The following is a 12,963-nucleotide window of genomic DNA, read 5'->3' on the forward strand; positions in this document are numbered from 1 at the left end:
GCCTGCTCTAACTTCTGCGAGCACTGTTCACACACTGTTCACACTTTTGTAGACGACCGTTGTGCTATTAGCGGTTGCTTTGCTTGGTGCATCGGACAGTTTGGTGCCACACCGGACAGTTGTGAATCATCTAGGCCCCTTAGTGATGTTTTGGTAATTAATGACAACTGTTTGTGGACTAATGTTTCTTGGAGAAATAAGAATGCAGGGTTGGACCACATAGAACAGGAAAAATTGGAGATTTATAAGCATTGGTTGTGGATCAAGTGAAGGCAAAGGTATAACATAGGTTTTGTTTTTGCCGGTCTCCAGGAGTTTAGAGAAGATACTTGACCGGATTAGTAGGCTAGATAGCCATACTATTAAGAGGGGTCAATGACTTTGATCTGTGTAAAACTTAGTGCCTCATAGAGCATCTAGTGGTTGCATTTGCATGAGGACTAACATTGCTTCAAATTTCATGAGTTAAAAATCCTTTCAAAAGCTTGTTTGAAAAGTGCCAAGTCTTGGGATGTGCGGACCGTCCGGGCCTTGCGGGCGGACCGTCCGCGATCCTCCAGTGGAGTCCGAAGTCCGTTCACTTCGGATAGGTCCTGTTCATTTGTACTACAGACCGTCTGGGCCTTGAGGCCGGACCGTCCACAGTCCTGACCAGAGAAGGCTGCTCTCGGCACAGTCCCTGAATTATAGTGCGGACCGTTCGACCTTGTTGTGCGGACCGTCCGCAAGTGCCAAATTCGGTTTGGGCAGGGACTGTGTGGTTTTTGGGATTTGTACTATGGACTGTCCGGAGGATAAGCCCGGACAGTACTGACTCCCAGGTCACGGACCGTCCAGCCTTGTAGGCGGACAATCCGCTTGTGTTAGACTCCTCTTGGTCAGAGCTCTGGTGCTCCAAGTTGCCAGGTCGCGGACGGTCCGACCAAGGTGGGCGGACTGTCCGAACCTTACTTTTCTGACAGCTCTGACATATTTCAAACGGGAAAATAGTCGTTATGTGTACGGTGGACCGTCCGGCCCTAGGGCGCGGACCGTACGCGTGTGCGCAGAACATGTGTTTTGTGCTCATAACGTTTGGATTTGAGTGGGGGACTATAAATAGAAGGGGAGCTCGTGTGTGAGGAGTCTCTTGGCCATTCCTTGCATACATTGAGCTCATTTGTGATCCTCCAACTCACTCTCTCACACTCTTTGCCTGAGATTGCATTCTAGTGAGAGATTGAGTGTTCCTAGTGCATTTGCATCCATTGGTGATTCTTGAGGCACTAAGTGGTACACCGAGCAAGCGTCATCGGCTTGTTACTCTTGGAGGTTGCTGCCTCCTAGACGGCTCGGGTGATTGTCTCCATCGAGCTCTCCAAGAAGATTGTGGAGAAGCCGCGGTGTTGATTGTGAGGGGTTCGCGCCTACCTCGCCGGAGCGGCAAAGGTGACATTAGTGGAATCGAGGTATTGAGTGATTTCTTGTCCATTTGGCTCAAAGATCAAGACGTGTCTTGATAGAGGAGCAAGTGAGAGCTTGAAGTCCACCTCAACGTGGATTAGGGGTGATCGGCAAATCACCGATACCACGTGATAAAATTCGGTGTCTTTATTTTCTTGCATTACTTATTGCCGCGCAAGTGATTAGTATTTTGCATTTTGTTCATCAAGTATTCAATCACCTTAGTTGATTCGCATAGATTGTTTACTTGTTATCACTAGAGAATTTATACCTCTTGTTATATTGATTAAATTTCCCTAGTGTTTTTTATTTTAGTCAAAACCGTCTATTCACCCCCCCCCCTCTAGCCGGTGTCCCAGATCCTATAACAGTCCGGTGAATTACAGCGGAGCGGCTCTCTAGAAACCTAAAGGTGGCAAGTTTGAAGGAGTACGGCCCTAGCACCGGACACTGTCCGGTGCGCCAGACCAGGGTTCTCTTCGGTTTCTTTTGCTCCTTACTTTTGAACCCTAACTTGGATCTTTTATTGATTTGTGTTGAACCTTTAGCACCTGTAGAATATATAATCTAGAGCAAACTAGTTAGTCTAATTATTTGTGTTGAGCATTTCAACCACCAAAATCATTTAGGAAAAGGTTTGACCCTATTTCCCTTTCAAACATCCTAAGACTCCCAGACTCCACCTCCACGCATTTGATTCGTTGTATTAGTGATTTGAGCTCCGTTTGAGTGCGAACTCCTTGTGCTTCGTTTTGAGCTCAAGTCTTGGCTTGTGTGCGTGTGTGTGCTGCGGATTCGAGTTTTGTGTGCGTTGCTTTCCCTCCCTTACTCTTGTGTTTCTTTGTGATCTCTATTGTAAGCGCGAGAGACTCCAAATTGTGGAGATTCCTCGCAAACGGGGAAAATACTCTAAAGGAAATGACCATGGTATTCAAGTTGATCATCGAATCACTTGAAAGGGGTTGAGTGCAACCCTTCTCCATTGGGACGCCACAACGTGCAAGTAGGCAAGTGTGTAGCATCCCAAAAATTCAAATCTTGAAATTTTCTCAAACTCACTCTAAATTCAAAATGAATTTCAAATTTCATTTCAAAATGTTTGTTTGCGTGTTGATATCAGCAAATAAAATATAGTGGTCTATATTCTCTCCAAAATCCTCCTAAAATATCCTACAAATATTTATCTAGTGACCCCCCTCAAATTATTTCCAGAAATACTACACAAATATTTCCCCAGTGACCCCCCTCAAATTCTTTCCAGAAATACTGCCCAAATATTCCACCGATATATCTCCAAGTATTTTCTTCCTGAGAAATACCTTCAGAATCATTTTTCAAGTCCCTAAAAATATTTTCTCCATGACTTTCCTCATGCTCATACGTATATGTATGCCTCCGGTGTCATACGGTGAGCTCTACAAGCTAATTACACTCATATAAGACAAATTCATGCTAATCTCCCACTAATCCTCTCATCCCACTAATCCTCTCGTCCCTCCCCCTAATCCCCCCACCATGGCTATAAATAGAGGGGCAAGGGCCTCCTCTCATCCCACCCCAAGCCATTTCATGGCAACTCCCCCCCCCACATGCCCACTCCCACTCCACCTCCCACACAAGCACCCACTAGCACAAGGATCGTTCGGTCGTTCTTCGATCGTTCGTCCCCCTATTCTTAGTTTGTTCGTTCGTTCGTCCGATCGTTCGATCGTTCGTCCGATCGTTCATGGTTCGTTTGTCCGATCGTTCGTCCGTTTGTTCGTCCAAATAATCTTTTTCCTGTCGTTATGCTGCCGAAATTCCGATCATTCGTTCGTTCGATCATTCGATCAGTCATCGTTCGTTCATAGTTCCTATTCATCGTTCGTTCATCGTCACTATTCACCGTACATCGTTCGTTCATACGAACTATTCACCATTACTATTCACCGTTACTATTTATCGTTACTATTCATCGATCATCTGATCACCCTAAATTTCAACTACTCATCCATCATGCTGTTCAGTCCACCTAAGACCAGCCAGACCCATATTCCAGTCATACGAACTTCGGTGACTGTGATTTTCATTCCAGTAGGGAACTTCCCATCTGGTCACTCATCCTAGATTTCTCCAAGTTGAGCACGCTTAACTTTGGGATTCTTTCAAGCCAGACTTCCAAAAATAAAGGCGAACCATGTTTGTATGGATACGTCTTCAATCCTATAAAACCTGGCCCAAGATACCACAGCCCACTCGGACCAGAATACCACAGCATTCCAGCTATTTGGGTCCCGCCTCACTGTTGTTTGATGTGACACAGTAGGTAGGAACAGTTTCCACCAACATAAACCTCTGCCCAAGAAAGCCCAAAAAAATTCCTCGCACCCCGCTTATTTTTGTTTTTCCAAATATCTCTAAATATTCAAATTCTAGAATATTCCAAGAATATTCCTTTTCTTTTCTCCCTATGATTATAAAATCCAAAACTCCTCCATCCAAACTCAGATTTCAGTCATTCTTGTTTCTAAAATTCTTGTCAAACTATTCCCTATCCAACCATGTCATCCCTTAAGCATGGTTCATATTCTAGAAAACTCCCAATACTCTTGTCCCATATTCTGCCTATAACTCTCCTGTTCATATTAAGTCAGACGATTCATTCGTCACTATTCTCACCAACAGTGAACTTCAATGTGCTACACCACATACACCCAGCTATAAATACACCCAGCTACCCTCTCCCTCTCCACACACACTCAACACCCTCAGCCAAGGCAAACACCCCAACCACTCAGTTACTCCACTCTGCCGGCTACACGCATAGTGTCGCTTCGTCTCCAGTCCACCCTCCTGGTAAGCACCTTCGCTCCACCACCAGCAGTATCTCAACACCACATGACACAGATTCTACTCAAGACTCTACTCATCCATATATCGCTATTCTGACCACTATACTAAATATTTGTTGGTATACTTGTTGGTTTGTATGTTTGCTTGTTCATGTTGCATAGTTATCGGAGCATTCGTGCCGTCTCGTGGAGGCCAGATCTACAAGTCTACGCCAGGCAGTGGAGCTAGAAGCCAGTTCCGCGAGCTCCTCTTCCCCCTTCGCCGGATAAGCACGACAAGCTCACTGGATCCCTTTGATGCATAAATTACCTATGATTTTTCAACCACAACCCTCAGCCTGTTATTTTATGCATAATATGATTTTGAGACAAGTTATTATGGCCACCCAGCCGCTTGCTGCAATCAATCCTTGATATATTTGTTACAAATGATTCGAGAAAAGGTGTGAGTTTTCAAAAGAAAATGCTTTTCAAAATGTGTATGATGAAGGGTTTTCACCCTTATCACCTTTGAGTAGGGATGATCAGGGACTCCCTGGTTTAGGGGAGGGCCTAAGGTGGTGGCTCAGCTGGTTTAGGCGTGAGCAAAAGGATTGTCCCCTCATATAAGGACTGGTTTGTCATCCTTCACTACCTGTACTCATGATAAGTACAACCACTCGAGACTGTGTGGGCAGTCACTCAATCTGAACTCGTACGGTCCAACCCCAGGGTTATGAAGGCTGGGAGCACCGGGAGGATAAGGAGGGGGAATGTTTTGTCCGATTTGGGCATGGCGGTGGCCTGACTCCTTCCGGTATAATCGTTAAGGTTAGGACGTGCGAGGAAAGAAAGAGATTCGGCATTCGGGTCTCATGACGGTGAGGTCATGACGGTGAGGTCGCAGAAACCTATTCGAATAGTCTGTGTCCACAGGAATGGACGAGTTTGGTATGGTATGACAATTAATGTTTTTTTCAAAAAAAGGTGCGTTTGAGAAAAATGGTTTTTAAAAGGTCCGGCGGTTGAGACGCGAGCTATGGTGGACGGGAAGTCCAGTAGCTGTTTTTGAAAAAGAAAACCAGTGGGAAACTGCTGAGCTACCTGGATGGTTTAGTCCAGGGGATTTTGTTCTAATATTGAAAAACTTCCTACTCCTTTGGGAGAGGATGCACTTTGAAAAATACAAAATGTTTTACAAAACAACCCTGCATAAAATATTGCTATTTCTGCAAAATATCCTGAGCTCCACATATTCCATGCATTATATCTGATTTCCCCATTCCGTGGGTGAAGGTGGGCTGCTGAGTACGTTTGTACTCACCCTTGCTTATTTGTTGTTTTTCAGAAAAAGGAGATCAGGTAAGAGTTACGACTGTTCCCAACCTTGCCAGTGGCTGTTGGACCGCTGATTTGCTTCGCTGCGTATATCGGGCTGTTTCATCCCCAATCTGATGATATGTCCCAAGTTGTGGACCAACTCTTAAAGTTGTTCGCCACCTTTATAGGTTTGTCTCGTTTAAGTAGATCTATAATCATCTAATGTATAAATGTGTTTACTAGCCTCCTGGGACTAGTAATTGTATCACATTTGAGTCCTAGAGGATTGGGGTGCTTCAAAGTGTTACTTGGCCGAACAACGGGATAAATCGCGTGTCTCTTGTGATTGCTTTTCTTGGTGATTGTTGTGTTCACAAGAAGATCGCTTCATAGCAATTGATTAACTCACACTAACATCTCTATAATCAAGTTTGTGGCCATTTAGTCTTTGATTTTACAGGATCACCTATTCACCCCCCCCCCTCTAGGTGCTCTCAATTGGTATCAGAGCCGTACTCTTCATCTAAGGGACTAACCGCCCGAAGAGATGGATCCTAAGGGAAATGGGATGGTGGTCAACGACAAGGAAAAGGAGTCCATCTTCAACGAGCCAAGAGACGACAAACCCACTGACTCAAGCTCGAGTCACAAGAAGAGGGACAGGAAGAAGAAGAGGCGCATCAAGAAGATCATCTACTGCGACAGCGATGCATCTTCCTCTTCACCAAGGGACGACGACGACTCCTCATCCAAGAAAAAGACGGTTAATCAAAACTATTCCTTTGATTTTTCCCGTATTCCGCATAATTCAAATGCCCACTTACTTTCTATTCCTCTTGGAAAACCTCCACACTTCGATGGAGAGGATTACTCATTTTGGAGCCATAAGATGCGTAGTCATCTATTTTCTCTCCATCCTAGCATTTGGGAAATTGTGGAAAATGGGATGCATTTTGATAGTACGGATAATCCTGTGATTATTAATGAACAAATTCATAAAAATGCCCAAGCCACTACTGTTTTGCTAGCATATCTATGCAGGGTTGAATATAACAAGGTTAGCGGCTTGGACAACGCCAAACAAATCTGGGACACCCTTAAGATCTCGCATGAGGGAAATGATGCTACAATGATCACCAAGATGGAACTGGTGGAAGGCGAGCTAGGGAGATTCGCCATGATCAGGGGGGAGAGCCAACACAAACCTACAACAGGCTCAAGACCCTGGTCAACAAGATCCGAAGCTATGGAAGCACAAGATGGACGGATCATGACGTTGTCCGACTCATGCTCAGGTCATTTACTGTTATTGACCCCCATCTTGTCAACCTTATTCGTGAAAACCCTAGGTACACCAAGATGACGCCCGAGGAGATCCTTGGAAAATTCGTGAGCGGGCGTATGATGGTGAAAGAAGCTCGATACGTGGACGATGCACTAAACGGTCCACTACCCATCTACGAGCCACAGCCTGTTGCTCTCAAAGCATCCAGCAGCAGGGAGGCGCTACCAAGCAAGGTGGCACAAGTGGAGGCTGCCGGGCTCAACGAAGATGAGATGGCACTCATCATCAAGCGCTTCAGGACCGCGCTAAAAGGACGCAAGGAGTACCCCAACAAAAACAAGTCAAGGGGAAAACACTCCTGCTTCAAATGTGGTAAGACTGGTCACTTTATAGCACAATATCCCAATAATGACAATGACCAGGCATAAGAAAGACATGGGAAGAAAGAGAAGAAGAAGAATTACAGGAAGGCGAAGGGCGAGGCACATCTTGGAAAAGAATGGGATTCTTACTGCTCTTCATCTGACTCTGACGATGAAGGACTGGCTCGGCCTTCGACAAGTCTTCACTCTTCCCCAACGAACGTCATACATGTCTTATGGCTAAAGAGAAGAAGGTACGTATTCGAGATACTCCTAAGTACTCTTCTTCTAGTGATGAGGAATCTTCTGATGATGAAGTAGATTACTCTGAATTGTTTAAGGGTTTAGATAGAGCTAAGGTAGAGAAAATTAATGAATTAATCGATGCTCTTAATGAAAAGGATAGACTACTAGAAAAGCAAGAAGACATTGTATATGAGGAACATGACAAGTTTGTTAGTGTTCAAAAATCCCTTGCTTTAGAAATTAAAAGAAATGAAATGCTATCCTCTGAGTTGTCTGCTTGCCATGAATCTGTCTCTAGTCTAAAGGAGTTAAATGATGAATTAAATGCCAAACTAGAGAAAGCAAATGCAACTAGTTCATGTGTAAATCATGTAGTTATTTGCAATAGATGTAAGGACTTTGATGTTAATGCATGTAATGAACATCTTATTTCTATTGCAAAATTAAACGATGAGGTGGCAAGTCTTAATGCTCAAATTAAGACTTGCAAAGTTGAATTTGATAAATTAAAATTTGCTAGGGATGCCTACACTGTTGGTAGACACCCTTCGATTAAGGATGGACTTGGTTTTCGAAAGGAAACCAAGAACTTAACAAGCCAAAGGACTTCCGTTCTCAAAAAGGAGAAAGGGAAGGCCCCTATGGCTAGTAGTTCTCAAAAGAATCATGCCTATATTTATGATAGGAAATTTTCTAGGAATGCTTATAATGATAGATGTTATGATCATGCTGCTTACAATAACTCACATGCTATGTTTGCATCTAGCTCCACTTCTGTTCATGGTAGAAGTAGGCTTAAGAGAAATCATGTTGTGCCTCATGCGCCTAGGAGAATGTGCAATGGACCTTCTACTATTTATCATGCTTGCAATACTTCTTTTGTACTTTCATGTAAGAACACAAAAGTAGTTGCTAGGAAGTTGGGATCCAAATGCAAGGGAGACAAGACTTGTATTTGGATTCCAAAAGCTTATTTGACTAACCTTGTAGGACCCAACAAGAGTTGGGTACCTAAAACCCAAGCTTAAATTCCTTGCAGGTTTATGCATCCGGGGGCTCAAGCTGGATTATCGACAGCGGATGCACGAACCACATGACGGGGGAGAAGAAGATGTTCACCTCCTATGTCAAGAACAAGGATTCCCAGGATACGATCATCTTTGGAGATGGGAACCAAGGCAAGGTGAGAGGCTTGGGCAAGATAGCCATCACTAACAAGCACTCAATATCAAATGTATTTTTAGTAGAGTCGCTCGGGTACAATCTTCTGTTTGTAAGTCAATTGTGTCACATGGGTTACAATTGCTTGTTTACAAATGTTGATGTATCTGTCTTTAGAAGAAGTGATGGTTCATTAGCTTTTAAGGGTGTATTAGACGACAAGCTCTACTTAGTTGATTTTTCGAAAGAGAATGCTGGTCTAGATGCATGCTTAATAGCTAAGACAAATATGGGTTGGCTTTGGCATCGCCGTCTAGCACATGTTGGGATGAAGAACCTTCATAAGCTTCTAAAGGGAGATCATGTGTTAGGACTAACCGATGTCTGTTTTGAGAAAGATAGACCTTGTGCAGCATGTCAGGCAGGGAAACAGGTGGGAAGCACTCATCACAGCAAAAATGTGATGACGACATCAAGACCACTGGAGCTTCTTCACATGGACCTCTTTGGACCCATTGCCTACCTCAGCATCGGGGGAAGTAAGTATGGTCTTGTAATCGTTGATGATTTTTCCCGCTTCACTTGGGTGTTCTTTTTACAGGATAAGTTAGAAACCCAAGGGACCCTAAAGCACTTCTTGAAGAGAGCTCAAAATGAGTTTGAGCTTAAGGTGAAGAAAATAAGAAGCGACAATGGGTCTGAGTTCAAGAATCTACAAGTTGAAGAATTTCTTGAGGAGGAAGGCATCAAGCATGAGTTCTCTGCTCCCTACACACCACAATAAAATGGTGTGGTAGAGAGGAAGAACAAGACGCTAATCGACATGGCGAGAACGATGTTTGGAGAGTTCAAGACACCCGAGCGGTTTTGGTCGGAAGCTGTGAACACAGCCAGCCATGCAATAAACCGTCTCTATCTGCATCGCCTCCTCAAGAAAACCTCCTACGAACTTCTTACTGGTAACAAACCCAATATTTCTTACTTTCATGTATTTGGGAGCAAATGCTACATTCTGGTGAAGAAAGGTAGACACTCTAAATTTGCTCCCAAGGCTGTAGAAGGGTTTTTACTTGGATATGACTCAAATACAAAGGCGTATAGGGTCTTCAACAAATCATCGAGATTAATTGAAGTCTCTAGCGACGTTGTATTTGATGAGACTAATGGCTCTCCAAGAGAGCAAGTTGATCTTGATGACATAGATGAAGATGAAGTTCCAACGGCCGCAATGCGTACGATGGCGATAGGTGATGTGCGACCACAGGAACTACAGGAACAAGATTAGCCTTCTTCCTCGACACTAGTGCATCCCTCAACTCAAGATGATGGACAGGTACCTCAAGAAGAGGAGTGTGATCAAGGGGGAGCACAAGAAGAACAGGTTATGGAGAAAGAAGCACCATGGGCCCCTCCAACTCAAGTCCGGACGTCAATCCAAAGACATCACCCCGTCGACCAGATTTTGGGTGACATCAGCAAGGGAGTAACCACTCGCTCACGATTAGCTACTTTTTGTGAGCATTACTCGTTTGTCTCTTCTATTGAGCCTTTCAGGGTAGAAGAAGCCCAGCAGGATCCGGACTGGGTGTTAGCGATGCAGGAAGAGCTCAACAACTTCAAAAGGAATGAAGCCTAGATCCTGGTGCCGCGTCCAAAGCAAAACATTATGGGAACCAAGTGGGTGTTCCGCAATAAGCAAGACGAGCACGGGGTGGTGACAAGAAACAAGGCTCGACTTGTGGCAAAAGGTTATGCCCAAGTCGCAGGTTTGGATTTCGAGGAGACTTTTGCTCCTGTGGCTAGGCTAGAGTCAATTCGAATTTTACTAGCCTATGCCGCTCACCACTCCTTTAGGCTGTTTCAAATGGACGTGAAGAGCGCTTTCCTCAATGGGCCAATCAAGGAGGAGGTATACGTGGAACAACCCCCTGGCTTTGAGGATGACAGGTATCCCGACCATGTCTGTCACACCCGGTTTTAGAAGGCAAACCGAATGCGAACCATGTACGTGCCAGGATCAGTTATTCACGTACACAGCAGTTACATAACATGGACATCATCACACAGTGCTCAAAATAGTATTAAAAGGGAAATAATAGTCGATTACATCATACGTCTGAGACGTCCATATAGTCCTTACAATAAATCAAAGTGCGGAAAAGAAACGTAGGTAACCGCGGCCTTCACAGGCAGCCGACTGGGGGTTGCCGCTAACCCACGCCTAGAACTCGTCGTAGTCTTGGAACTCCTGGAAGTCTCCTTCCACAGCTTCATCTTCGCCTGAGCAGTGGTTGCAAGGCTGACAACCTGAGGATGGGGGGGGTTTGGTGTGTAGAGCAAGGGTGAGTACACATCAACATACTCAGCAAGTATCCCATTTGGCTGTAGTGGACTAGCTTTATGTGGGGATAAGTCAAGCAGTTGCTTTTAGTTGGTCAGATTATTATTTACTAATAGAAAGCCAGGTTTTAGCTTTAACCCAAGTTATTAGCCCGATGTACCCTTTCCAAACGGAAAGAATACCACTTACCAGCACCATAGTCATAACCAAAACCATCGATCTCATAGCCACCTATACCAAAGTATCGCTGATCAAGTACCACTAATCACTGGAGCTCCCTTGGCCGCTCATAACCGCGAGCACGGCTGATATATCAGTTTTCAAACACTCTGCAGAGGTTGTGCACTTTACCCACAAGCCGTGATTCCCTCTTGCCTCGGGTCGATCAAACCCTTAAACACTACCAAGGTGAATAGGCAGGGTTTCACTACGTAGCCTTTACAAAGATTCCCCGGGGCTGTAGTCGCCCGTTAGGTTTCCTAAATGTACCGCACTCCTCCCCAAGGGACAAATCAACCTTGGCAGAGCGAGCCGCATACACCGAGCCCCATTGACGGCACGACGGCGAAGCGAACTACACCCCGGATCCTCTAATTATTCAGCTAAGGGCACCCCATTCCACCCTCATGGTTGCACTGTTTTCCCGGGCGGTCATCCATAGAACAGGTCCTTACGGAGAGGCACTCGAGGAACCGCTCGAGCCCCCTTAAAGCCACAAGTACAACATCATAATAAGAGAAGGGAAAACAGCGTATCATAGATAATCTCATCATGTTCATTGATTAGAGTTGAGCAATAGCATAAAGCTAACTAATAATAATCCAACCCATATAGGTAAACAAGGATATGGATAACAAAAGCTAGTCAATCCTTAGGCATAAATGTGTAAAGCGGGAGGTGAATTAAATAATGAATAGGACAGAGATAGGTCAAAGGACACTTGCCTCCACCAACCGACTGCTGCTCAGGGGCTTCTCCTGCGAGTTCCTCGGGCTCTTCAACCGGATCGTTCTCTAAGCGGGTGCAAACATACATACATCCATCCATTGAAATTAGGAAACCAACAGTACACCATACAAGAGAACAAGTAGAGCAAATATGCATAGAATACCACATACGATAATGGATTTACCTTGGTTAGAAAGAAACAAGGGAAGGTCTCGCAGGGGTTAAGGCTTATGCTCGAGGGGCACTACGGGTAAACGAATGACTAGACGTCACGCGCTCTCGTTCCAGTTGGTTCTAACAAACGGATTAGCTACATGCACTAATGTAAACGCGATCGCTTTTAGTAGATTAACATTGAATAAGATAGACGACTGACTATACAAATTAACTAACGTAACCAATTTCCAAATTGAGACTCCTACCTTATTAATATAAACAACGTGATTAGCGCATATAGGAGACGGGGGGTAGACGGGGGTTAGGGGGTAGACGATCGGGTCGCGGGCACGACGAGCTACGCCGGAACGCTGCGCGAACACGCGCACGCGCAAAGCCACACTTAACGTGCTGCGAACGAGTCGCGCACACGTCGGGGCCGTGCGCTGGCCGAGCTCGAGGCCACGCCGAGGGCCGACACGACGCGAGCAAGGCACGGCGGGGCGAGCGGGCAAGCACGCCGGGGAAAGCGAGCGCGGGCGAGCGAGGATACGGCCAGACGAGGCCGAGCGCGGGGACGGGCGACCGAGCCGGGGCACGGGGACGGTTGAACCGGGGGGGCGGCCGAGCTCGCCGGGAGGCGGGCGGCCGAGCCGGGGGCGGGCGCGCGCGGGCGAGCGGGGCTCGCCGCGCCACGGGAGGACGCCGGGCCACCACGGCCGGCCGAGCCGAGGGGCGGGGCGGGGCGCAGGTGCCGGGACGGGGCGCGCGCGGGTCGCTGGGGCGGCCAGGGAGCCGGCCGAGCGGGCGGGGCGACGCGGGCTCGCTGGACGAAGGCGGGGACGGGGACGGCGAGGCGGGGCGCGGCGCGGCCGGGCGGCTCGCCGGCAC

The sequence above is a fragment of the Zea mays genome, chromosome 4 (genome assembly GCF_902167145.1).
Source record: "Zea mays cultivar B73 chromosome 4, Zm-B73-REFERENCE-NAM-5.0, whole genome shotgun sequence".
Lineage (NCBI taxonomy): Eukaryota > Viridiplantae > Streptophyta > Magnoliopsida > Poales > Poaceae > Zea > Zea mays.